Raw genomic sequence first — 25043 nt, 5'->3', positions numbered from 1 at the left:
GGTGAGAGGCTGCAACATTGTAACTTTGTAATAAATCAGAAGGTGAGAGGCTACAACATTGTAACTTTGTAGAGTCACAAGGTGAGAGGCCGCAACATTGTAACTTTGTAGAGAGTCACAAGGTGAGAGGCTGCAACATTGTTACGTTGTAGTAAATCACAAGGTGGGAGGCTGCAACATTGTAACTTTGTAGTGAGTCACATTGTTAGAGGCGGCAGAAGGGGCTGATCTGTGTCAGAATTTTGTGCACACAGCCACCAGGATTGACATGATTGTGTCATCTCTGAGTCGTCATCTCAGTCCAGGAAGCAGATGGGCTTTCACAGGTAAATGACAGTGTAAAGTATATTTACACATCTATAATATTATGGTAAGATATTTTTTTTAAATGAATGGTCTGGTGAAAGGATATCCCTGAGGGCTGGCAACATACAGTACAACAATCATCACATTTAGGTCCCGCATTCTATACACAATGGAGTTGCGGGTCTCCGGGGTTGTTCTAATAAACACTCCCCCCCCTCCCCCCCAACCTGTCATTATTCTGACAAAGTCTCCCCCAGCGGCCTCCATGTTCATTGTGAGTCCAGACCAAAGGGAACAAGTCAAGTGTCACATCGGGACACAATTAGAGGAGCTGCAGAGTAAACATCACAAGGTTAGACGGGAACGGTAAATCATAGAAAGTGTTGAAGAGAACAGTCCAAGAAAAATTGTCCTGATCCTCCGAGATTCAGAGCCATTTACACTGGAGTAATCACTGAGCGCTTTTATCTTCTACCACTGCCAATACCCGACTACAATACACAACATAGGACTATACACAAGAAAACGCAGATTGTATCATGTATTGGGGTGATACAGAGCTAGATCTATCTAATGGCTCTGATTACAAAAAGTATTCATACCCCTTGAAATTCCCCACATTTTGTCATGTTACAACCAAAAACGTAAATGTGTTTTATTGGGATTTTATGTGATAGACCAACACAAAGTGGCACATACACTATCTCACAAAAGTAAGTACACCCCTCGCATTTGTGTAAATCTTTTCTTCTATCTTTTCATGTGACAACACTGAAGAAATGACACTTGTCTACAATGTAAAGTAGTGAGTGTACAGCTTGTATAACAGTGTACATTTGCCGTCCCCTCAAAATAACTCAACACACAGCCATTAAGGTCTAAACCACTGGCAACAAAAGTCAGTACACCCCTAAGTGAAAATCTCCAAATTGGGCCCAATCAGCCATTTAACCCCCCCCCCCCCGGTGTCATGTGACTCATTAGTGTTACAAGGTCTCAGGTGTGAATGGGGAGCAGGTGTGTTAAATGTGGTTGTTATCGCTCTCACTCTCTCATACTGGTCACTGGAAGTACAACATGGCACCTCATGGCAAAGAACTCTCCGAGGATCTGAAAAAAAGAAATGTTGCTCTACATAAAGATGGCGAACCTTGGCACCCCAGATGTTTTGGAACTACATTTCCCATGATGCTCTGGCACTATGCACTGTAGTGGAGCATCATGGGAAATGTAGTTCCAAAACATCTGGGGTGCCAAGGTTAGCCATCACTGGCCTAGGCTATAAGAAGATTGCCAATACATGTGCCTTCTTGAGGGGTCTTGTGGGTGCTGCAGGATTTCAATCAATGGAGGCGTATTGTGTTACCAATGGTTAGTTTGGTAACTGTGGTCCCAACTGCCTTGAGGGCATTCACAAGCTCTTCCCGTGTAGTTCTGGGCTGATTCCTCACTTTTGTCATGATCATCTTTACCCTATGAGGCCAAACCTTGCACGGAGCTCCAGACCGAGGGCGATTGATGCTTATTTTGGATTTCTTCCATTTATGAATTGTCTTCTTCTCACCAAGCTTCTTGCTGATGGTCTTGTAGCCCATTCCAGCCTTGTTCAGGTCTACAATCTTGTCCCTGACGTCCGTTGACAGCGCTTTGGTCTTGCCCATGATGGTGAGGTGTGAATGGAAGAGATTCTGTGGACAGGAGTCTTCTATACACATAACGAGTTGTCTTTAGGAAAACCTTTTTACATTGACAGGACTAATCTGTGTACCACATGAGCACCTACTGGAGCCAGTCTGTGGGGGGGCAGAAATATTTTTGGTTGGTAGGGGATAAAATACCTATTTTACTCACTGAACTTCAACTCAGTTTATAACATTTGTATCATGTGTTTTTTTTTTTTTTTTGTATTTTTGGTTGTTATTCTGTCTCTATCATATAAAATACACCTATGATAAAAAAATTATAGACCCTTCATTTCTTTTTAAGTGGGCAGACTTACACAATCTGCAGGGGATCAAATTATTATTTTCCCCCACTGTATAAATGTATAATAGTGTGTGACTGTGGGGGAGTGGACCCCTTGACAACGTCTATGTGAGACGAAACGTACATCGGGTGGTTGACACACTGACCTCATCACTGTGTCCGTGATGAGGGGGGGGGGGGGGGGCGGGCATCAGAGTGTAAGCTCCTCTGGTGCAGAGACTGAGGTGACTGGCTCAGTGTTCTCTGTACAGCACTGCGGTATATGTCAGAGCCATATAAAAGCATAATAATAGTGTGTAACTGTAGTAGGACACTAGAGTGTAAGCTCCTCTGGTGCAGAGACTGATGTGACTGACTCAGTGTCCTCTGTACAGCACTGCGGTATATGTTAGAGCCATATAAATGTATAATAATAATAATAATAATAGTGTGCAACTGTGGGGGGACATTAGAGTGTAAGCTCTTCTGGTACAGAGACTGATGTGACTGGCTCAGTGTCCTCTGTACAGCACTGCAGTATATATCAGAGCTATATAAATGTATAATAATAATAACAGTGTGACTGTAATCATTCATTAGAGTGTAAGCTCCTCTGGTGCAGAGACTGAGGTGACTGGCTCAGTGTTCTCTGTACAGCACTGCGGTATATGTCAGAGCCATATAAAAGCATAATAATAGTGTGTAACTGTAGTAGGACATTAGAGTGTAAGCTCCTCTGGTGCAGAGACTGATGTGACTGGCTCAGTGTCCTCTGTACAGCACTGCGGTATATGTCAGAGCTATATAAATGTATAATAATAATAGTGTGCAACTGTGGGGGGACATTAGAGTGTAAGCTCTTCTGGTACAGAGAATGATGTGACTGGCTCAGTGTCCTCTGTACAGCACTGCAGTATATATCAGAGCTATATAAATGTATAATAATAATAACAGTGTGACTGTAATCGTACATTAGAGTGTAAGCTCCTCTGGTACAGAGACTGAGGTGCCTGGCTCAGTGTTCTCTGTACAGCACTGCGGTATATGTCAGAGCTATATAAATGTATAATAATAATAATAATAGTGTGCAACTGTGGGGGGACATTAGAGTGTAAGCTCTTCTGGTACAGAGACTGATGTGACTGGCTCAGTGTCCTCTGTACAGCACTGCACTATATATCAGAGCTATATAAATGTATAATAATAATAACAGTGTGACTGTAATCATTCATTAGAGTGTAAGCTCCTCTAGTACAGAGACTGATGTGACTGGCTCAGTGTCCTCTGTACAGCACTGCACTATATATCAGAGCTATATAAATGTATAATAATAATAACAGTGTGACTGTAATCATTTATTAGAGTGTAAGCTCCTCTGGTACAGAGACTGATGTGACTGGCTCAGTGTTCTCTGTACAGCACTGCGGTATATGTCAGAGCCATATAAAAGCATAATAATAGTGTGTAACTGTAGTAGGACATTAGAGTGTAAGCTCCTCTGGTGCAGAGACTGATGTGACTGGCTCAGTGTCCTCTGTACAGCACTGCGGTATATGTCAGAGCTATATAAATGTATAATAATAATAATAATAGTGTGCAACTGTGGGGGGACATTAGAGTGTAAGCTCTTCTGGTACAGAGACTGATGTGACTGGCTCAGTGTCCTCTGTACAGCACTGCAGTATATATCAGAGCTATATAAATGTATAATAATAATAATAATAACAGTGTGACTGTAATCATTCATTAGAGTGTAAACTCCTCTGGTACAGAGACTGATGTGACTGGTTCAGTGTTCTCTGTAAAGCACTGCGGTATATGTCAGCGCTATATAAATAAGGTAAAAATCAGTAAAATGTATGTACGTACACAAGTGTGTCCAATTTCTCCTCCCTCTCAAACAAACAAGGATAAGTAAACATTATTCATCGCAGCCCTTTATTGATGTATCCCCTATGAGCCAGAAAAAATATGGCCACAGTCTGAAAGACAAGGCTTTCAAGGAGAATTTGTGTTGCACTCATAAAAGTCTGGATCATAAATCAGGCCTTTTTTTCAGGGACATGCATATTATTTTTTTTTGCAGAGGGGGAGACACACTGACCCTTGAAGTATGAGATTCAGGATGAGGAGGAGGTCTCTGGGGGTCGGTGGGGGTCAGACTCTGCCGGGGAAATAGTTTTGTTTTGGGAGTACCTTCAGTCCATTTCTCACCTCCCCGGGGACACGGCTTTGGTCTTTCACCCTCATCTTCATTTTTCAGGCACTAAATCAGCAGCTTACAGAAGAAGCAAACAGAGAGAGAGAGAGAGAGAGAGAGAGAGAATGAAGAAATCATTAAGTTGTAATATGTGAACCGCCATCGGAAGATCTCTCTCTTTCGCTCATTAGGTTTGCAAAAACTGTGCAGCTGTCAAGTGGCGAGAGAGAATACTCAGCCTGTACATTAAAGGAGAACTCCACAGGGCATTTCAGGATCAAATTCAAAGAGACACTGTCATGTCCAAATGTTCGACATTATTATTTTAGTAAAAATATGTTGTTGCGGATGCACAGCAGCTTATAAGGGTATAATGGAATGATTTATAAAAACCTTGCTCCATTCTTTTAAAGGTCATATAATCACTGCTGGAATTAATTATATCAATTTTATAATTCTCATTTCATATCCGTCTTTGCACCAGAGGAGCTTACACTCTAATGTCCCCCCACAATCACACACTGTTGTTATTATACAATTATATCGCTCTGACATATACCGCAGTGCTGTACAGAGAACACTGAGCCAGTCACATCAGTCTCTGCACCAGAGGAGCTTACACTCTAATGCCCCCCCCCCCCCCACAATCACACACTATTGTTATTATACAATTATATAGCTCTGACATATACCGCAGTGCTGTACAGAGAACACTGAGCCAGTCACATCACTCTCTGCACCAGAGGAGCTTCTCCACCAGGTGATGCTGTTTTGCAAGGTGCTGTTGGCTCACTCTGCTTTGCTCTCAGTTGGAGGAAACATCAAGCCTGGGCCTGTCCTGCAGGCTTCTCCCCCAACCACCATGCAGTGAGTAGGGGGGGGGGAGACGAAGGTGGAGGCTCTCCAGAGGCACTGAGGCCTACTCCATGTTCTCAAGCTGCCATGGATCCTGGGAATGTCCCTATGCAAGAGGAGTCCTTACCAGTCTTCCAGGATTAAGTGTTGAACAGACTTTGCCGCATTGCTAAGGAGGAACAGAAACTTGCTGTCATGAAAGAAGAGCTCATGAAAAAGAAATCCCTGCATAGTAAGACTGGAAACAGTAAGAGGGTAGTCTCCAAGCTGAAGTCTCTGGAAGTTGGTCGCCTCTCTGAAGGAGAGCAGCGGTGTGTTCAGAAAAAAGTGTGAGAATGAGGAGAGATTCCAACAGATGAAGGAAAGTGCCTGTGCCAGCACCAGCCTGAGGGAGGATGGCAGAGCAACGGCGACAGTATGGATGGGGGGAGTAAGGAAGTGGCTTCACATGGTGGCCCCAGTACTACCCCTGCCTCAGGATCTGTCATGTCTGAGTCAGTATCTAATGCAGCCTGGGTCATCTCAGGAGGAGGTTGAGGAAAATGGCGGATGGCTGCACCCCATTACAGAAATGGAATCTCCCTTGAGCGGCATCAACTCATCAGATGAGGATTTTGGTAAAGGCGTGCTTGCTGAAAATCTCTCTCAGTGTGTGGAGGACTTTCCTGAGATTGCACCTGCCAACAGATCCTTGCAATCAGCAGGGAATGCAGGATTAGCTGGCTGCGAGGAGTCCCACATGGACACTAATGCCTCGTACACACGACCAGACTTTTCAACATCAAAAGTCTGACGGAATGATTCCGGCAGACCATTCGAACGTGTGTGGGCTACAGCGGACTTTTGATTTGCAAAAGTCTGACAGACTTTAGAAATGGAACATGTTTCAAATTTTTCCGACAGAACTCTGCCGGATCCAGAAATCCGCTCGTGTGTGTGCTAGTCTGACGGACTAAAACCGACGCTAGGGCAGCTATTGGCTACTGGCTATGAACTTCCTTATTCTAGTCCGGTCGTACGTCATCACGTTCGAATCCGTCGGACTTTGGTGTGATTGTGTGTGGCCAAGTCCGTTCATTCGGAAAGTCCGTCAGAACTCTGTCAGAACTCCGTCAGAACTCCGTCGAAAGTCTGCCGGACTTAAGTCTTGTCGTGTGTACGCGGCATAACAGTGCAGAGAAGGAATGTCGCATGAACACTGAAACTGCAGATCAGGAGGGCCGTATGAATGCTGAAACAGCTGGTGTTTTTTATAAACGGAAGACTTTACTTGATGATGGGGCGGGACTGCTGGTATCTGTGGTACTTGTGGTAATATGGTGAGCGGGATTGTTGTGGGGCAGGAGGGAGGATCAAGGGGTGGATATATATATATATATATATATATATATATATATATATATATATATATATATATATATATATATATATGTATATAAATTTTTTTTTTTAAATCGATCTACAATTACATAATTTACAATAATATATATATTTTTTTTTAATGTAAAATAATTAACTATGATGCATACTGCCCATGCATTCACATCTTGTATCAATATATATCTATCGAGCTATTTCGATACTATTGTGAGCAATGCAATAAGATTATTTCCGTCCAATAAAATAACATCATACCTGGGCTTCTCTCTCCCAGCAATGTGCTCAACTGTGCTCTCTCTCTCTCTTTGTTCAGTTTATCTATGTTGCCATCACAACGGGGTGCGGGCACTTCCCGCCGACGCCGCTGCGGCTGTGATGGCAACATCAGAAGTGTACGGCGCTGCGATCTGTACATACTGCGCATGCGGCAGTGCATGCTGGTCGCTCAGCTGCACCAGATCCCGGAAGCAGGGGCAGACTGACCATTGGGCCACTCGGCACTGCCCGAGGGCCCCATGCCACTAGGGGGCCCCATCAGGGTTGCCAGCCTCAGTAAAACCAGGGACAGTATGTAAATGTCCCTTACCGACATACTTTTGGTCTAAAAATCCAGAGATTATAGCTGCCCCACCTCTCCAGTACCTTCTCAGCCAATAGAAACATGTCTGTGTATACTGTGTGTGCATGTATATGTATACTGTGTGATCGTATACTGTGTGTGTTTGTGTATACCGTGTGGCCCCATAATCTCTGATTGCCTGGGGGCCCCATAATCTCCTATTGCCCGGGGGCCCCATGAGTTGTCAGTCCGCCCCTGCCCGGAAGATAGTGCTTGTGGGCTTCACATGGCCACAAGCAAGATGGAAATTGCCAAGAACGAGCAATAAAACATACAGTACATTCCTCTATTAAATCGGCAAACGATCGGCGATTGAAAAGAGAAACGTGAGTGCTATTAATACAATTATTAAAATAAAGATATTCATCTTAAAAAAAAAATGTTTTTTAACAGTTGGAACTCCGCTTTAATAATACAGAACAATGTCTCTTATATTTACTTATATTTAATTTTTTTTTTTTTTTTTTTTAGTTTTTTATCCTAAATTTCCCACTGCATTAAACTATTAGTGCATTTACCCCCTCCGCCCCCCCCCCCCCCCCTCCTAAGATTAATGAAGGCTGGAGGGATTGTTGAAAAACATTTCTTGTGGGAAGAGAGAAGAGATTGATGTTGCTGTAGTGCTTTTCACCACGACCTAAATCAGAACCCCTCAGAGCATCACAATGCAATGCGTTACGGTGACAGGCCGCCTCAGACGAAAGCGAGGCCTTTAATCTATACGTTCGCTGCGTACGTGGACAATTTATCAGGGAGCTCGCTTGTAGAATACAGCCGGAGGGCACAGAGCAGGTATAAGCACTGGAGAGGTACATTATTCAAGAATACTAAACTGAAGCTCCACTAAGCACTGTGTACATCTAAATCGGCCGGGTAATTCTTATGAATTACCACCCCCCCCCCCCCAAAAAAAAAACAACAAAAAAATAAAAAAATAAAAACTTTTTTTGGTCCCCATGCTCCTTAACATTCGCATACATGTGTAAGATTAAAAAAAGGAAAGAGACTTGTTTGTGGCCAGAGCTACTGAGCTGACCAGAACTCGTTCTTGAAGGAGTCTACTCCACGTTTTCACAGCTCTTACTATGAAGAAGTCTTTCCGTATGTGAATGTTAAATCTCTTTTCCTCCAAAACGCAAAGAGTGCCCTCTTGTCCTCTGTGATGACCTTAAAGTGAATAACTCTATATCAAATTCACTATAAGGACCACTTATGTAATCATACATGGGGATCGTATCGCCCCTTTAATCTCCTCTTCTCAAGAGAAAATAAATTCAGTTCCTCTAATCTGTGAGGGCGTTATTTCCTCCGCATAGCGTGGTGTCATCTGCAAAGACTGAAATCCCAGACTCCATATCATTTATAAATCTACTAAAAAGTAAGGGTCCCAACACTAAGCCTTGGGGTACACCACTGATAACACTGAGCCTCGAGGTACACCACTGATAACACCGAACCTTGGGGTACACCACTGATATCAGTGGTGTACCCCAAGGCTCAGTGTTATCAGTGGAGTACCCCAAGGTTCATTGTTATCAGTGGTGTACCCCAAGGTTCGGTGTTATCAGTGGTGAATCCCAAGGTTCAGTGTTATCAGTGGTGAACCCCAAGGCTCAGTGTTATCAGTGGTGAACCCCAAGGTTCAATGTTATCAGTGGTGTACCCTAAGGCTCAGTGTTATCATTGGTGTACCCCAAGGCTCAGTGTTATCAGTGGTGTACCCCAATGCTCAGTGTTATCAGTGGTGAACCCCAATGTTCAGTGTTATCAGTGGTGTACCCCAAGGCTAGGCTCAGTGTTATCAGTGGTGTACCCCAAGGCTCAGTGTTATCAGTGGTGCACCCCAAGGTTCAGTGTTATCAGTGGTGTACCCCAAGGTTCGGTGTTATCAGTGGTGTACCCCAAGGTTCAGTGTTATCAGTGGTGTACCCCAAGGCTCAGTGTTATCAGTGGTGTACCCCAAGGCTCAGTGTTATCAGTGGTGTACCCCAAGGCTCAGTGTTATCAGTGGTGAACCCCAATGTTCAGTGTTATCAGTGGTGTACCCCAAGGCTAGGCTCAGTGTTATCAGTGGTGTACCCCAAGGCTCAGTGTTATCAGTGGTGCACCCCAAGGTTCAGTGTTATCAGTGGTGAACCCCAAGGCTCAGTGTTATCAGTGGTGAACCCCAAGGTTCAGTGTTATCAGTGGTGTACCCCAAGGCTCAGTGTTATCAGTGGTGTACCCCAAGGCTCAGTGTTATCAGTGGTGTACCCCAAGGCTCAGTGTTATCAGTGGTGAACCCCAATGTTCAGTGTTATCAGTGGTGTACCCCAAGGCTAGGCTCAGTGTTATCAGTGGTGTACCCCAAGGCTCAGTGTTATCAGTGGTGCACCCCAAGGTTCAGTGTTATCAGTGGTGTACCCCAAGGTTCGGTGTTATCAGTGGTGTACCCCAAGGCTCAGTGTTATCAGTGGTGTACCCCAAGGTTCATTGTTATCAGTGGTGTACCCCAAGGCTCAGTGTTATCAGTGGTGTACCCCAAGGTTCGGTGTTATCAGTGGTGTACCCCAAGGCTCAGTGTTATCAGTGGTGAACCCCAATGTTCAGTGTTATCAGTGGTGTACCCCAAGGCTACGCTCAGTGTTATCAGTGGTGCACCCCAAGGCTCAGTGTTATCAGTGGTGTACCCCAAGGTTCAGTGTTATCAGTGGTGTACCCCAAGGTTCGGTGTTATCAATTGTGTACCCCAAGGTTCGGTGTTATCAGTGGTGTACCCCAAGGCTCTGTGTTATTAGTAGTGAACCCCAAGGTTCAGTGTTATCAGTGGTGTACCCCAAGGCTAGGCTCAGTGTTATCAGTGGGGTACACCACTGATAACAATGAACCTTGGGGTACACCATTGATTTGAATGGAAGTTGCATCCAGGTCAGATCATCATCTTAACTGATCTGACTTGTGGCATGTGACGTGTGCTCCGAGATGAAGTGCATGCAATGTTAGCAATTTAAAATCCCCTAAAAAAATTATTATTATTATTCAGGATTTATGTGGCGCCAACAGTTTGTGCAGTGCTTTACAACATGAGAGCAGACGGTAGTTACAATACAATTCAATACAGGAGGAGTCAGAGGGCAGGTGCCCCCCCTCTCCCAAATCCATACCAGACCTTTTTATGGGCATGCAACCCAAGAGGTCAGGAAAAGGGGGAGGAAGAGCGGGCCCCCACCCCACAGAACATGTTGATGGGGACAAGGGCCTCTTCCCTACAACCCTGGCCAGTCATTGTGGGGGTCTGTGGGCAGGGGGCTTATCGGAATCTGGAAGCCCCCTTTAAGAAAGGGGGACCCCTGGACCCGGCCCCCCCACTATGTGAATGAGTTTGGGGTACATTGTACCCCTACCTATTCACCAAAAAAAAAAGCAGTGTAGTGTTACAAAAAACAAGAGATGGTTTTTGTCAAGTCCTCTATTAAAAATGAAGACTGTTCCCCACTGTAGCTCCAACGTGAATCATGATGTCATGATCATGATGTGAATCATGAATCATTAATTCTTTCTCCATATTCCTCCATTGATGTCTCCTTTCTCCGGTTCCTCCACCAATGTCTTCTTTCTCCGGTTCCTCCACCGATGTCTTCTTTCTCCGGTTCCTCCACCAATGTCTTCTTTCTCCGGTCCTTACTCCAATGTCTTCTTTCTCCGGTTCCTCCACCAATGTTTTCTTTCTCCGGTTCCTCCACCGATGTCTTCTTTCTCCGGTTCCTCCACCGATGTCTTCTTTCTCCGGTTCCTCCACCAATGTCTTCTTTCTCCGTTTCCTCCACCATTGTCTTCTTTCTCCGTTTCCTCCACCAATGTCTTCTTCCTCCGGTTCCTCCACCAATGTCTTCTTTCTCCGTTTCCTCCACTAATGTCTTCTTTCTCTGGTTCCTCCACCGATGTCTTCTTTCTCTGGTTCCTCCACTGAGGTCTTCTTTCTCCGGTTCCTCCACCAATGTCTTCTTTCTCCGGTTCCTCCACCGATGTCTTCTTTCTCTGGTTCCTCCACTGATGTCTTCCTTCTCCGTTTCCTCCACCGATGTCTTCTTTCTCCGTTTCCTCCACCAATGTCTTCGTTCTCTGCTTCCTCCACCAATGTCTTCTTTCTCTGGTTTCTCCACCGATGTCTTCTTTCTCCGGTTCCTCCACCAATGTCTTCTTTCGCTGGTTCCTCCATTGATGTCTTCTTTCTCCACTTCTTCCGCCGCTGCCAACTCACTGAAAATGTGAAAAGAAAAATGCTCCTCCTCCAATGCAGGCTCCTGCCTTTCTGTGAGCTCCGGTGTCTGACAGTTCTTATATAGCTAAGGGGCGTGGCCATGCAGTGATGTCACCCTGAGAACCCTGCCCCCTTGTGACTTCACAGACGGAATGCGTCGGAGGAGGAGCATTTTTTAATTTCTAGCAGGTCGGCGGCAGCAGCAGAGGTGGAGGAAGAAGGCATTGACGTAGGAAGCAGAGAAAGAAGACATCGGCGAAGGAAGCGGAGAAAGAAGACTTTGGCGGATTAAGCAGGGAAAGACATTGTGATAGACATTGGAGCTACGATGGGGACATTCTTAATTTTTAATAAAGGACTTGTCAATAACCTTCTCTTGTTTTTTTGTAACACTACCCTGCTTTTTTTTTTTTTGGTGAATAGGTAGGGTACAATGTACCCCATACAAATTTACATAGGGGGACCAGGATCCGGTTCTTAAAGGGGCTTCCAGATTCCGATAAGCCCCCTGCCCGCAGACTCCCACAACCACCGGCTAGGGTTTGGGAGAAAAGGCTCTTGCCCCTATTAACAAGATGCTATGGGGTAGGGGGAGGCAAAGCCCTCCTGCCCCAAAGCACCCACCCCCCATGTGGAGGGCATATGCCCTGGTATGGTTCAGGAGGGGGGGCAAGCGAGCCTTTCCTGACCTGCCAGTGCATACTCAGATAAGGCTCTGGTATATATTTTAGGGGGGCCCCACGTGTTTCTTTTTGTTTGTTTTTTGCCATGGGGTTTACCCATAAAATCCATACCAGACCAAAGATCAAAGGGTCTGGTATGGTCTTGAGGGGACCCCACACCGTTTTTCCCCCAAATTTTGGCATGGGATTGCCTCTCAAGATTCATATTCGACCCAAATGGCCTGGTATGGATCTAGGGGTGAGCCCCCCACCGTTTTTTCTTTTTTATAAATTTGGCGTGAGGTTTTATCTATACCAGAGCCAAAGGAATTGTTTTGATTGGTCAAAGTACAGTTCTCAATCATCTCAAAGTTGGATCAAAATTGGATCCTGTTCATTGAAGTCACATGGAAGTCAGACCTGAAGTCGCAGAGCAAAGTCGGATCAGAAGTCATGCAACTTCCGTGTCGGATCCGTGTGAACATAGCCTTAAGGAGACGTACGGGTAAAGCATGTTTGGCTGTACTTCTCCTGTGGATCATAGGAGTGCAGTTCTTTCTGCACTCCTGTGACCCGTTTTCAGTTTGTGTTGGCTGACATCACAGAGCCAGTCCAGGCTCGGGAAACATTGTGTCCATATGGTCGGGATCTGGCCATAAGCCTAGACTGGCACCCAAGCTCAGCTTCTCAGCGAGCCGCTAAGAACCTGAGTCAGTCGCTCCTGCCCCTCCACCGCCCAGTGCTCCAGTGAGCTCGGGGAGGGGCAGAGCAGACAGCGGTGACAGTCACCAGCTCTCTGCCCAGGGATCTCTAAAAAAAAGCAAGCGATCTGTGGTGTTTGATCACTTGGTTCTCAACTTTAGAGCCACCGGGGGACAGAAGCAGCATTGGACTGATGCTGCATCCACCTATCCATTTTCAAAACTGAAACAATTCTGGAAGATCAACTAATTTGCTTATATTTACTCAACTCGTGCCCATATGCCTTTAATGTAGACATATTTACAATAGACATTTCCGAATTTCAAATTTCCGAATTTCGGATTTCTGAATTCCAAATTTCCGAATTTCGAATTTCCAAATTCCAAATTTTCAAATTCCGAATTTTCAAATTTCCGAATTTCGAATTTCCGAGTTGCTTCTGAAATTTCAAATTTCCAAATTTACAATTTCAGAATTTCAAATTTCTGAAATTTTGAACTTCTAAAATTTAGATTTTTTCCGAATTTTTGAATTTCCGAATTTCTGAATTTCGAATTTGCAAACTGAAAATTTTAGAATTTCGAATTTCCAAATTTCCGAATTTTTAATTTCTGAGTTACCATTTATCTAACATTTCAAATTTCCAAATTTTACATTTCTGAAATTTCACATTTCCAAATTTACAATTTCTGAATTCCGAATTTGAGAAATTTTTAATTTCTGAAATTTTTAATTTTACAATTTCTGAAATTTTTAATTTTACAATTTCTGAAATTTTTAATTTTACAATTTCCGAAATTTAGAATTTTCAAATTTCCGAATTTCTGAAATTCCAAATTACCGAAATTTCCGACTTGCTGAAATTTAAAAAATTCGGAAATGTAAAAATTCGGAAATTTGGAAATTCAGAATTTCAGAAATTCACAATTTCAGAGATTTAGGATTTCGGAAATTCAGAATTTCGGAATTTCTGAGATTGAAAAATTCAGAAAAGAACTACTTTATCGAAATTTGTTTAAAAACTTTAAAAAGTCGGAAATAAACGAATTGCACTTGTTTACTTTACAGGTTCTTGAAGTATTCCTTACCACTTACCAGGTGAAAATAATCACATCTTGCACATAAGACACGAAGGCCTGTCTAAAGCAAGATGCAATAAGCCTTTCCTTTATCTATGTAGACACTCACTCAGGTTGAACTGGATGGACTGGTGTCTTTATTCAACCTTACTAACTATATAACTATGTAACTACTATGTAACTATGATGACATAATACCAGCATATGTACAGGAATTAGGTGGTTGTGTTCATCTACATCAGCAAGGCTCATTTTAATATTTCTCATTTGGATACAAAATATACCGTATTTATCAGCTATAACACGCACTTTTTTCCCCTTAAAATCAATCAAAAAAATGGGTGCATGTTATACGCCGATCCCACCGATCCCCCGCCGATCTCCGCTGACTGTGAGCGGAGTGGAGCGATCGCCACCAAGCTACACATAGTCGAGTGTACTCGGCTCTTTTCGGGCTCTGCTCACAGTCATGCCCAGTCCCGCCATTGGACCTGTCCATCATAGGGCGGGACTGGGCGTGACTGTGAGCGGAGCCGAGAAGAGCCAAGTACACTCGGCTATGTGTAACTCGGCTCTGCCCAGTCCCTGCGATCTCGGCGGCATTCGATCCGCTCTGGCGAGTCTCGGCGGTGCCAATTTTAAATTCAGCCAAGTGATAGACACTGGAGGCAAGGCTGCACTGGGGACAAGGCTGCACTGGGACAAGGCTGCACTGGCAGGGCTGCACTGGGGGACAAGGCTGCACTGGGACAAGGCTACACTGGGGACAAGGCTGCACTGGGGACAAGGCTGCACTGGGGACAAGGCTGCACTGGGGACAAGGCTGCACTGGGGACAAGGCTGCATTGGGACAAGGCTGCACTGGGACATGGCTGCACTGGGACAAGGCTGCACTGGGGACAAGGCTGCACTGGGACAAGGCTGCACTGGGGACAAGGCTGCACTGGCAAGGCTGCACTGGCAAGGCTGCACTGGGACAAGGCTGCACTGGCAAGGCTGCACTGGAACAAGGCTGCACTGTTAAGGCTGCACTGGGACAAGGCTGCACTGGGACAAGGCTGCACTGGAACAAGGCTGCACTGGGACAAGGCTGCACTGGGACAAGGCTGCACTGGAACAAGGCTGCACTGGCAAGGCTGCACTGGGACAAGGCTGCACTGGCAAGGCTGCACTGGCAAGGCTGCATTGGGACAAGGCTGCACTGGCAAGGCTGCACTGGCAAGGCTGCACTGGGACAAGGCTGCACTGGCAAGGCTGCACTGGGACAAGGCTGCACTGGGACAAGGCTGCACTGGGACAAGGCTGCACTGGAACAAGGATGCACTGGGACAAGGCTGCACTGGGACAAGGCTGCACTGGCAAGGCTGCACTGGGACAAGGCTGCACTGACGAGGCTGCACTGAGACAAGGCTGCACTGGCAAGGCTGCACTGGGACAAGGCTGCACTGACGAGGCTGCACTGATGAGGCTGCACTGACAAGGCTGCACTGACAAGGCTGCACTGACAAGGCTGCAATGGACACTGATAAGGCTGCATTGATAGGCATTTAAATGTAAGGTTTTTTTTCCTTAAACTTCCCTCCTAAAAGTTTTTTTCCTTAAAATTCCCTTCTAAACTTGGGGTGCGTGTTATGCGCCGGCACGTGTTATACGCCGATAAATACAGTACTTTCAAAAGTCTAAAGAGTAATACATTTCCATTTTTATAATGAATGAGCGGAGATGTTCTAGGATAGAAGGTGCTACATTTCTTAACTTAATCCAAAGCTGTTATTCTATGTATCCTCTGTGTATCCTCTGTGCATCCTCTGTGCATCCTCTATGTATCCAATGTAACGCTCCAGTCATTGAGTGTCTCTGCCACCAGCACACTGCGGAGGGAGACATTCCCGGGCCGGATCAATACATTCAGATTATTATAAGATGAATGGAGCCATCTTTATAAACTGAAGGGCATTCATAGGCCAGCAGCTATCAAGTTTCTCCTGAGAGCAGAACAAAGAAAATAAAAATCTATATTTCTGTATTTTTAAAACATTATATCCGCTCAGGATTTGTACAGTATTTAAAAGTAGCGCAGCATTATCCGTGGTTTATATTTGCAGTATGCTTACATTATTTACAGACTAAAACGCTAAAGAGAATAAAAGGACACAAGAGCCGGTACACCCTCGTGCTTTTTATCTGTGACTACAACTAGAGATTGTTACATTTCATTTCCTGTCCCTGTGACAAAAAATGCAACGCAGGGGGCTGTCAATAGACATTCCCAGTCTAAATTGGGACTCATTTTCCGTTATTCGGGAACTCAGATGTATCCGAATAGTAATTTGAATATACGAAATCCATAGGAGAGAAGTGTTCATGTATGCCTAATGCTTAAGAGAATATTAGCTAAAAAGAAGAGTTGTGTGTATTCTTCATTAAATCTCGGTGTGATTTGTGTATTTCTTCCAGCTCTGTGCAGTGATCCAGTGTGAGACTTCCTGTAATAAAGACCGCCCACTGCTGCTCTCCCTCCTTGTGCAGGATGACTGGTCTTGTCTCCGCCCCCTCCTGTAGTGTTCTGCAGGCAACCTGTAGCGGGTGGAGCCTGCTGGGGCCCCTCCCACAGCTCTGCTCTCTCTCCTTGGGCGGGGTGACCGGTCTTGTCTCCACCCCACCTTGTCGTTTTCTGCACTGGGTGGAGCCTGCTGGGGCCCCTCTCACAGCTCTGCTTTCTCTCCTTATCTAGGTTGACTGGTCTGGTCTCCGCCCCCTCCTGTCGATTTCTGCAAGCAGCCCGTAGTGGGTGGAGCCTGCTGAGCCCCCCCCCCCAGCTCTGCTCTCTGCACAGTGCTGTGTACAACACAGTGATGATGTCACTGCTAAACTTTAACAAGGTAACATCTGGGTCTCCAAAGGCAATTAAAGGGAATTTATATTCCTTATGGCTTTTGGGGAATTTATTTAACCACTTCAATACTGGGCACTTTTGCAGCTTGAATGACAATTGTGCGGTCATGCAACACTGTACCCATATGACATTTTTATGGGTTTTTTTTGTTTTGTTTTTTAGACAGATAGAGCTTTCCTTTGGTGACATTTAATCACCACTGAGTTTTTAATTTTTTGCTAAAAGACTGACAATTTTGAAAAAAAAAAAACCTTTTTCTTAGCTTCTGTTTTTTGCAAAATAAGTCATTTTTCTCCTTCACTAATGTGCGCTGATGAGGCAGCACCGATGGGCAGTGATAGGCCGAACTAATGTGCGCTGATGAGGCTGCACCGATTGGCAGTGATAGGCCGCACTAATGTGCGCTGATGAGGCTACACCGATGGGCAGTGATAGGCCGCACTAATGTGCGCTGATGAGGCTGCACCGATGGGCAGTGATAGGCCACACTAATGTGCGCTGATGAGGCTGCACCGATGGGCAGTGATAGGCCGCACTAATGTGCGCTGATGAGGCTGCACCGATGGGCAGTGATAGGCCACACTAATGTGCGCTGATGAGGCTACACCGATGGGCAGTGATAGGCCGCACTAATGTGCGCTGATGAGGCTGCACCGATGGGCAGTGATAGGCCGCACTAATGTGCGCTGATGAGGCTGCACCGATGGCAGTGATAGGCTGCACTAATGTGGGCTGATGAGGCTGCACCGATGGGCAGTGATAGGCCGCACTGATGTGCGCTGATGAGGCTGCACCGATTGGCAGTGATAGGCCGCACTAATGTGCGCTGATGAGGCTGCACCGATGGGCAGTGATAGGCCGCACTAATGTGCGCTGATGAGGCTGCACCGATGGCAGTGATAGGCTGCACTAATGTGGGCTGATGAGGCTGCACCGATGGGCAGTGATAGGCCGCACTGATGTGCGCTGATGAGGCTGCACCGATTGGCAGTGATAGGCCGCACTAATGTGCGCTGATGAGGCTGCACCGATGGGCAGTGATAGGCCGCACTAATGTGCGCTGATGAGGCTGCACCGCTGGGCAATGATAGGCCGAACTAATGTGGGCTGATGAGGCTGCACCGCTGGGCAATGATAGGCCGAACTAATGTGCGCTGATGAGGCTGCACCGATGGGCAGTGATAGGCCGCACTAATGTGCGCTGATGAGGCTGCACCGATGGGCAGTGATAGGCCGCACTGATGTGCGCTGATGAGGCTGGGCCGCACTAATGTGCGCTGATGATGTTGCACCGATGGGCAGTGATAGGCTGCATTGATATGGCCGCGATTTTGTACAGGTCACCAATGTAAAAAGCAGAAAAACACCTGTAATCCGCCCCAAAGAAGCTCACGTTCTTTTTTTGAGCTTAGTTTTTTCAGGCGTTTTGGTCAGGTGACAAAACTTTTAAGCCCCGTACACACGAGCGGACTTTTCAACATCCAAAGTCTGACGGAATGATTCCGGCAGACTATTCGATCGTGTGTGGGCTGCAACGGACTTTTGATTCGCAAAAGTCTGACAGACTTTAGAAAATGGAACATGCTTCAAATTTTTCCGACGGAACTCCGCCGGACCCGGTTCCTACCGAAAAAATCGCTCGTGTGTATGCTATTCCGACAGACTAAAACCGACGCTAGGGCAGCTATTGGCTACTGGCTATTAACTTCCTTATTCGAGTCCAGTCGTACGTCATCACGTTCGAATCCGTCGGAGTTTGGTGTGATTGTGTGTGGCCAAGTCCGCTCATTCGGAAAGTCCGTCAGAACTCTGTCAGAACTCCGGCAGAACTCCTTCGGAAGTCTGTCGGACATAAGTCCGCTCGTGTGTACGGGGCTTAAGATGTGAACAGGTGCCATTGAAATGAATGGGATTTTGCTGGTTGTGCGTTATTTATTATTATTTTTATTTTTTTATTTATTATTATATGAATAATAATAATAAATGAATAAATAAATGTAAAATAAATACACAAGTAAATAAAAATCCCAAATAAATAAATTCAATAATATAATACTAAGTAAAAATAAATAAATAATTAACCCTTAACTTTAACCCTTACCCTTTAAAAAAAAAATAATAAATAAACAACTAAATACCTTAACCGTAACCCAAAATAAATTATGATTAGTAATGTATTTCTTTGTTCGAGTTTCGGTGTTTATTGTTATTTTATTATTATTATTAATATATTATAAATAATGAACCCTTAACTTTAACCCTTACCCCTTAAAAAATAAAATAATAATAAATAACCCCAACCCTAACACAAAATAAATTATTATTAATAATGTATTTTTTTGTTAGAGTTTGGGTATTTGTTATTTTATTATTATTATTATGAATAATATATTATAAATAATGAACCCTTAATGTTAACCCTTAAAAAATATAATAATAATAAATAACTAAACACCCCAACCCTAACACAAAATAAACTATTAATGTATTTTTTTTGTTCATGTTTGGGTGTTTATTTTTATTTTATTATTATTATCATTAATACATTATAAATAATGAACCCTTAACTTTAACCCTTACCCCTTAAAAAATAAAATAATAATAAATAACTAAACACCCCAACCCTAACACAAAATAAATTATTATTAATAATGTATTTTTTGTTCGAGTTTGGGTGTTTACTGTTACTTTATTATTATTATAATTATATTAGAAATAATGAACCCTTAACTTTAACCCTTACCCTTAAAAAAATACCATAATAATAAATAACTAAACACCTCAACCCTAACACAAAATACATTATTATTTTTAATGTATTAAAAAATACATTATTATTATTATTATTAATGTATTTTTCTGTTTGACTTTGGGTTATTTTATTATTAATAATTATTATTATTATTATTATTATTATTAATAATAATAATAATAATAATAATACTAATAATAATATTATATTATACATAATGAACTCTTAATTTTGACCCTTACCCCTTTAAAAAAATAAATAAATAAATAAATAACTAAACACCCCAACCCTAACAGTAAATAAATTATTATTAATGATGTCTTTTTTTGTTCGAGTTTGGGTGTATATTGTTATATTATTATTATTATTATTATTATTATTATTATTAATAAAATATTGTAAATAATGAACACTTAACTTTAACCCTTACCCCTTTAAAAAAAAATAATAATAAATAACTAAACACCCCAACTCTAACAGTAAATAAATTATTATTAATGATGTATTTTTTTGTTCGAGTTTGGGTGTATATTGTTATTTTATTATTAAAATATTGTAAATAATGAACCCTTAACTTTAACCCTAACCCCTTAAAAAATAAAATAATAATAAACACCCCAACCCTAACACAAAATAAATTAGTATTTTTAATGTATTTTTTTGTTTGAGTGTTTATTGTTATTTTATTAATATTATTATTATTATTATTATTATTATTATTATTATTATTATTAATATATTATAAATAACAAACTCTTAACTTTAACCCTTACTCCTTAAAAAAAAAAAATCAAAAATAATAAATAACTAAACATCCCAACCCAACACAAAATAAATTATTATTATGAATGTATTTTTTTTGTTTGAGTTTGTTTATTGTTATTTTATTATTTGTATTATTAATAATAATAATAATAATAATGTCTTTAATTTTTTTAAGGTTATTATTTATTAATATATTATTACATATTATTAATTAGTTTTACTTATTTATGATGATTTTTGATTATTTGCGTATTTATTTTATATTTCTTAATTCATATATTAATACAATTTAATTTTTTCCCGTTTTCTCATTTGAGCAGAAAATCGCGCAGAAAGCCGCGACTAAAATGCCTCCAAGACGGCGCAGTTTCCATTAATTTCTGTGAGAATAAAAACGCGCCACAAAACGCCCAAATCTGCCCGACTTGAGCGACTAAAAAAAGCTCCAGAACCTGTTTGATCTCCAGGCGTTTGGCTTCTGGCGACACGGAGTGGAGATGTGAGCCGCCTCCATAGAGAATCATTGATTTTTTTTTCCTCCTCCAGCATTTTTGAGCTTGAAGCCGATAAATCGCATGCAGCCGAAAAAAATCGCAAATTAAATTTTACTATTTTTTTTTTTCTATCAACAGAAAGATTTTGTGATAAAGAAGAAACAGATCTTTGCAAGGGGTGTGAATACTTTTGGAAGGTTCTGTATACAGTATATTGGTGTTGATTGTGTCTGTTGCGTTGGTGAGCACCATACTGGAGGGGGGGGGAGGGGGGGGGGAATTGCAGCAGATTGGGAAATACACACTGCTGTGGACTCCTTCAGCTCCCGGACAAACCAGTCCGGTCAGTTCTGTAGAATGGAAGACGGAGGAGCCTTATTACAGCAGGAATTTGTAGCTAAAGGCGAGTCCGCAGGGAATGATTCCTTTCCCATCTGCTCGGGTTCAGGGTCAGAGGGGAAAACAAAGGCAGGGCGCTCTAACCGTCTAGAGCTGTAATTAGGTGACAATCAACCAACAGGAGACTAATTCACTCAATTGGTGGTTAGATGGAGGAGTAGGCAATATGGCATTTATGGAAACGGCTGCCTGCACTTGGTAGCGCGCGCTCGCTGCGTCCGCACCTGTCAGCTACCTGTGCACGCCTTTAAATTTTAACACCTGAGTGAGAACCGGTTAGAGTTGATTTATTAAAACCAGAGAGTGCAAAATCTGGTGCAACTGTGCATGGTAGCCAATCAGCTTCTAACATCAAGGAGTTGTAAAGAATTTTTTTTTTTATTATTAATGCATTTAAATAGAAAGCCTTCTGTATTTAGCAGCCCCCCCCCCCCCCCCAAGCACCTAGTACTTACCTGAGCCCCCTCTCTGTCCAGAGATGTCTATGAGTCCCTTGGCCATCCGGGACTCTCCCCCCCCCCCCTCAATTGGCTGAGACACAGCGGCGGTGCCATTGGCTCCCCCGGCTGTCAATCAAAGTCAGTTAGCCAATTAGGGAAGAGATAGGACGGGACCGAACAGCAGCTCAGTGTCTGAATGGGCACGCAGAGCTGCAGCTCGGCTCGGGTGCCCCCATAGCAATCTGCTTGCTGTGGGGTCACTCGACAGGAGGGAGGGGCCAGGATCAGCGAAGAGGGACCCGAGAAGAGGAGGATCCGGGCTGCTCTGTGCAAAACCAACTGCATAGAGCAGGTAAGTATAACATGTTTGTTATTTTTATTTTTTTAAAGTGCAGAGTTCAGGAGTGCCTTACGTACAGAGTGCAGAGTTCAGGAGTGGGCTACGTACAGAGTGCAGAGTTCAGGAGTGCACTACGTAGAGAGTGCAGAGTTTCAGGAGTGCGCTATGTACACAGTGCAGAGTCCAGGAGTATGCTACATACACAGTGCAGAGTCCAGGAGTATGCTACGTACAGAGTGTAGAGTTCAGGAGTGCGCTTCATACAGAGTGCAGAGTTCAGGAGTGCATTTCATACAGAGTGCAGAGTTCAGGAGTGCGCTACATACAGAGTGCAGAGTTCAGGAGTGCGCTACATACAGAGTGCAGAGTTCAGGCGTGTGCTACTTATAGAATGCAGAGTTCAGGAGTGCCTTATGTACAAAGTTCAGAGTTCAGAAGTGCCTTACGTACAGAGTTCAGAGTTCAGGAGTGTGCTGTGTACACAGTAAAGAGTTCAGCAGTACGCTACGTAACAGAGTGCAGAGTTCAGGAGTGTGCTACATACAGAGTGCAGAGTTGAGGAGTACACTATGTACAGACTGCAGATTTCAGGAGTGCCTTACGTACAGAGTGCAGAGTTTAGGAGTGTGTTACTTATAGAATGCAGAGTTCAGGAGTGTGTTACTTATAGAATGCAGAGTTCAGGAGTGCATTATGTACAAAGTGCAGAGTTTAAGAGTATGCTACGTACAGAGTGCAGAGTTCAGGAGTGCGCTACGTACACAGTGCAGAGTTCAGGAGTGTGCTACAGAGTGCAGCGTTCAGGAGTGTGCTACGTATAGAGTGCAGAGTTCAGGAGTGTGCTACGTACAGAGTGCAGAGTTCAGGGGTGCGTTGTGTTCAGAGGGTTAAGCATTGCGCTACATGAAGGCTTCTGTGTTTACAAGTAACAGTGATTGAGAGGCGGTTATCACATTCCGGCTGGAAAAAAAAGCCCTGTGTGTGTGGGGGCCACATAAATCGGCCTGATGGGCCAGATCCGGCCTGTGGGCCTTGTGTTTGACACGTGTCCTAGTGCGTCTAACACTCCCCTCCCCCTAAATTAACACTACTGTTGTCCAAAGGTGCCCCCTGTGCTCCTTCGTCCAGAGTGGGGGGGCGTTCTAATACAGGAGGTGTTTTACTGGCCAGGTGAAAAACGAGGGGGGGGGGGAAAGAAAAACTAATGCAGCCAGCACATCTAATGATTGCCTGCAGTATATATAAAATGTTTACTGCTTTAAGCGTTACTGGTGCAAAGAGCTCTGTAACACGTTTGCGGTCAATCGTTGTCAGGCTGAATGATCCCAGTTTTAGAGAGAAATGTTTGTAATGATTTCAAACATGTGTTTAATAATTATCGTACAAAAGGCATGAATTTAGACCAAATGTTGAAATAAAAAAATAAAAATAAAAATTGTTGGTGTGTATTAGTGACGTTTTCCCGCAGAATTCATAGTACAAACGTTTCCCCGGTTCCCTCCTCTCTCTCACACATCATATAAATAGTATTTTTTGGGTGGTTTAATCATTTCTTTCCCGCAGGACCGTTATTCATTACCAGCTTCATGTATCAGAGCTGCGCTGAGCCGGGCTCACAACGAGAGATCCTCGAGTCATCCGAATGAAATATACGAAGAGCGAAGAGTCATAAAATTTGCAGCGTGGTCTTTACTTTATGGCTGTGATCGCCCCCCCCCCCCTTTTCACTTGGAATAAAATTTGCAGCATGACAAGAAAGCGATTACAATCAAATCCCTTAATGTGGAAATTGTAAAGGGATTTGGAAGAATTCTTGGGGGTCCATGGCCCCCGGGGTGGACGTCGCTCCCCGTTTGCCCTGTGATTTATATCCCGTTCAGATTCCGCACAATAGCTATTTAAAGGCCATATTCATAACGCTTGAAGACAAATGTCTCAGCTGCTTTCATAAAGTGTGTATATATATATATCACGTAAAATCCAGCGTTGGGTCTTTAGTTCACCACGAGGATTGATAGACTACAAATGAAAGTAGAACTTCATTATTATTTCAGAAAAAGATCTCCCACGGGCAGAATTATGAGCGATCAGACGGCAACGTTGTAACTTCATAAAACAAATTATTGCAACGTTCAGCAACAGTATCGTTTTTCAAAAAAGCTCCACCTTTTATCATTAAAAAGCCCTCCTTGAGCTTCAGTCAAGTGACTTTGCCTAGGCTGAGGTGATGTCATCATTCTGCTGCAGGCAGGAGAAAGCATTTTCTTCGCACCTTCTAACAAAAGGTGTGAAGGAAACCTGGGCTGGAAAACTCCTAGGCTGGAGCATCCCAATAAGTACACCCTCTTTTTTACGAGGGCCGCGTACCTGATGTGAGACCGAAGTAGTGGGGAGGCCTCCCTTGCACCTCGGGTCCTTGAAGCCTCTGGAGATGGAGAAAAAGAGACTTGGTGGACACCGAGTGGCACGGGTGCCAGGGACGCGGAGCACCGTGCAAGCTTTAGTCCGAGATCCCAGTCGAGGTCAAGTCCAGTTTGGCAATGAAGTATAAAAGGGTTCATCAGAAGAAGAATGGTCGAGATCCAAGCTGGGGTCGGTTCCAATCTGGCAGCTGAGTACAAAAGGGACAAAGAAGTAGAATGGTCAAGGTACAAATCCGAAGTCAATGGCAAGCAGCAATCAAGAGTAGTCAAATAGGTTTCCAGGTCACAACAAGTTCAGACAGATCGCACGCTAGAACAGGAACAAGGGGGGGTCTAAAGATAATCCAGCAATTTGGCAGTGTCTGGGCTGGGCTTAAATAGGGAAGTTTGAGGTCACTTCCTGTGCACCTCCTGGGCATTTTCCCGCCTTTTTCCATCAGGTTGAGGTCACTTCCTGTGCACCTCCTGGGGATTTTCCCGCCTTTTCCATCAGGTTGAGGTCACTTCCTGTGCACCTCCTGGGCAT

The sequence above is a fragment of the Lithobates pipiens genome, unplaced genomic scaffold, assembly GCF_037356315.1.
Source record: "Lithobates pipiens isolate NorthernLeopardFrog02 unplaced genomic scaffold, aLitPip1_a1.2 Scaffold_28, whole genome shotgun sequence".
In the NCBI taxonomy this organism is placed as follows: Eukaryota; Metazoa; Chordata; class Amphibia; order Anura; family Ranidae; genus Lithobates; species Lithobates pipiens.
This window is presented reverse-complemented; position numbering follows the sequence as displayed.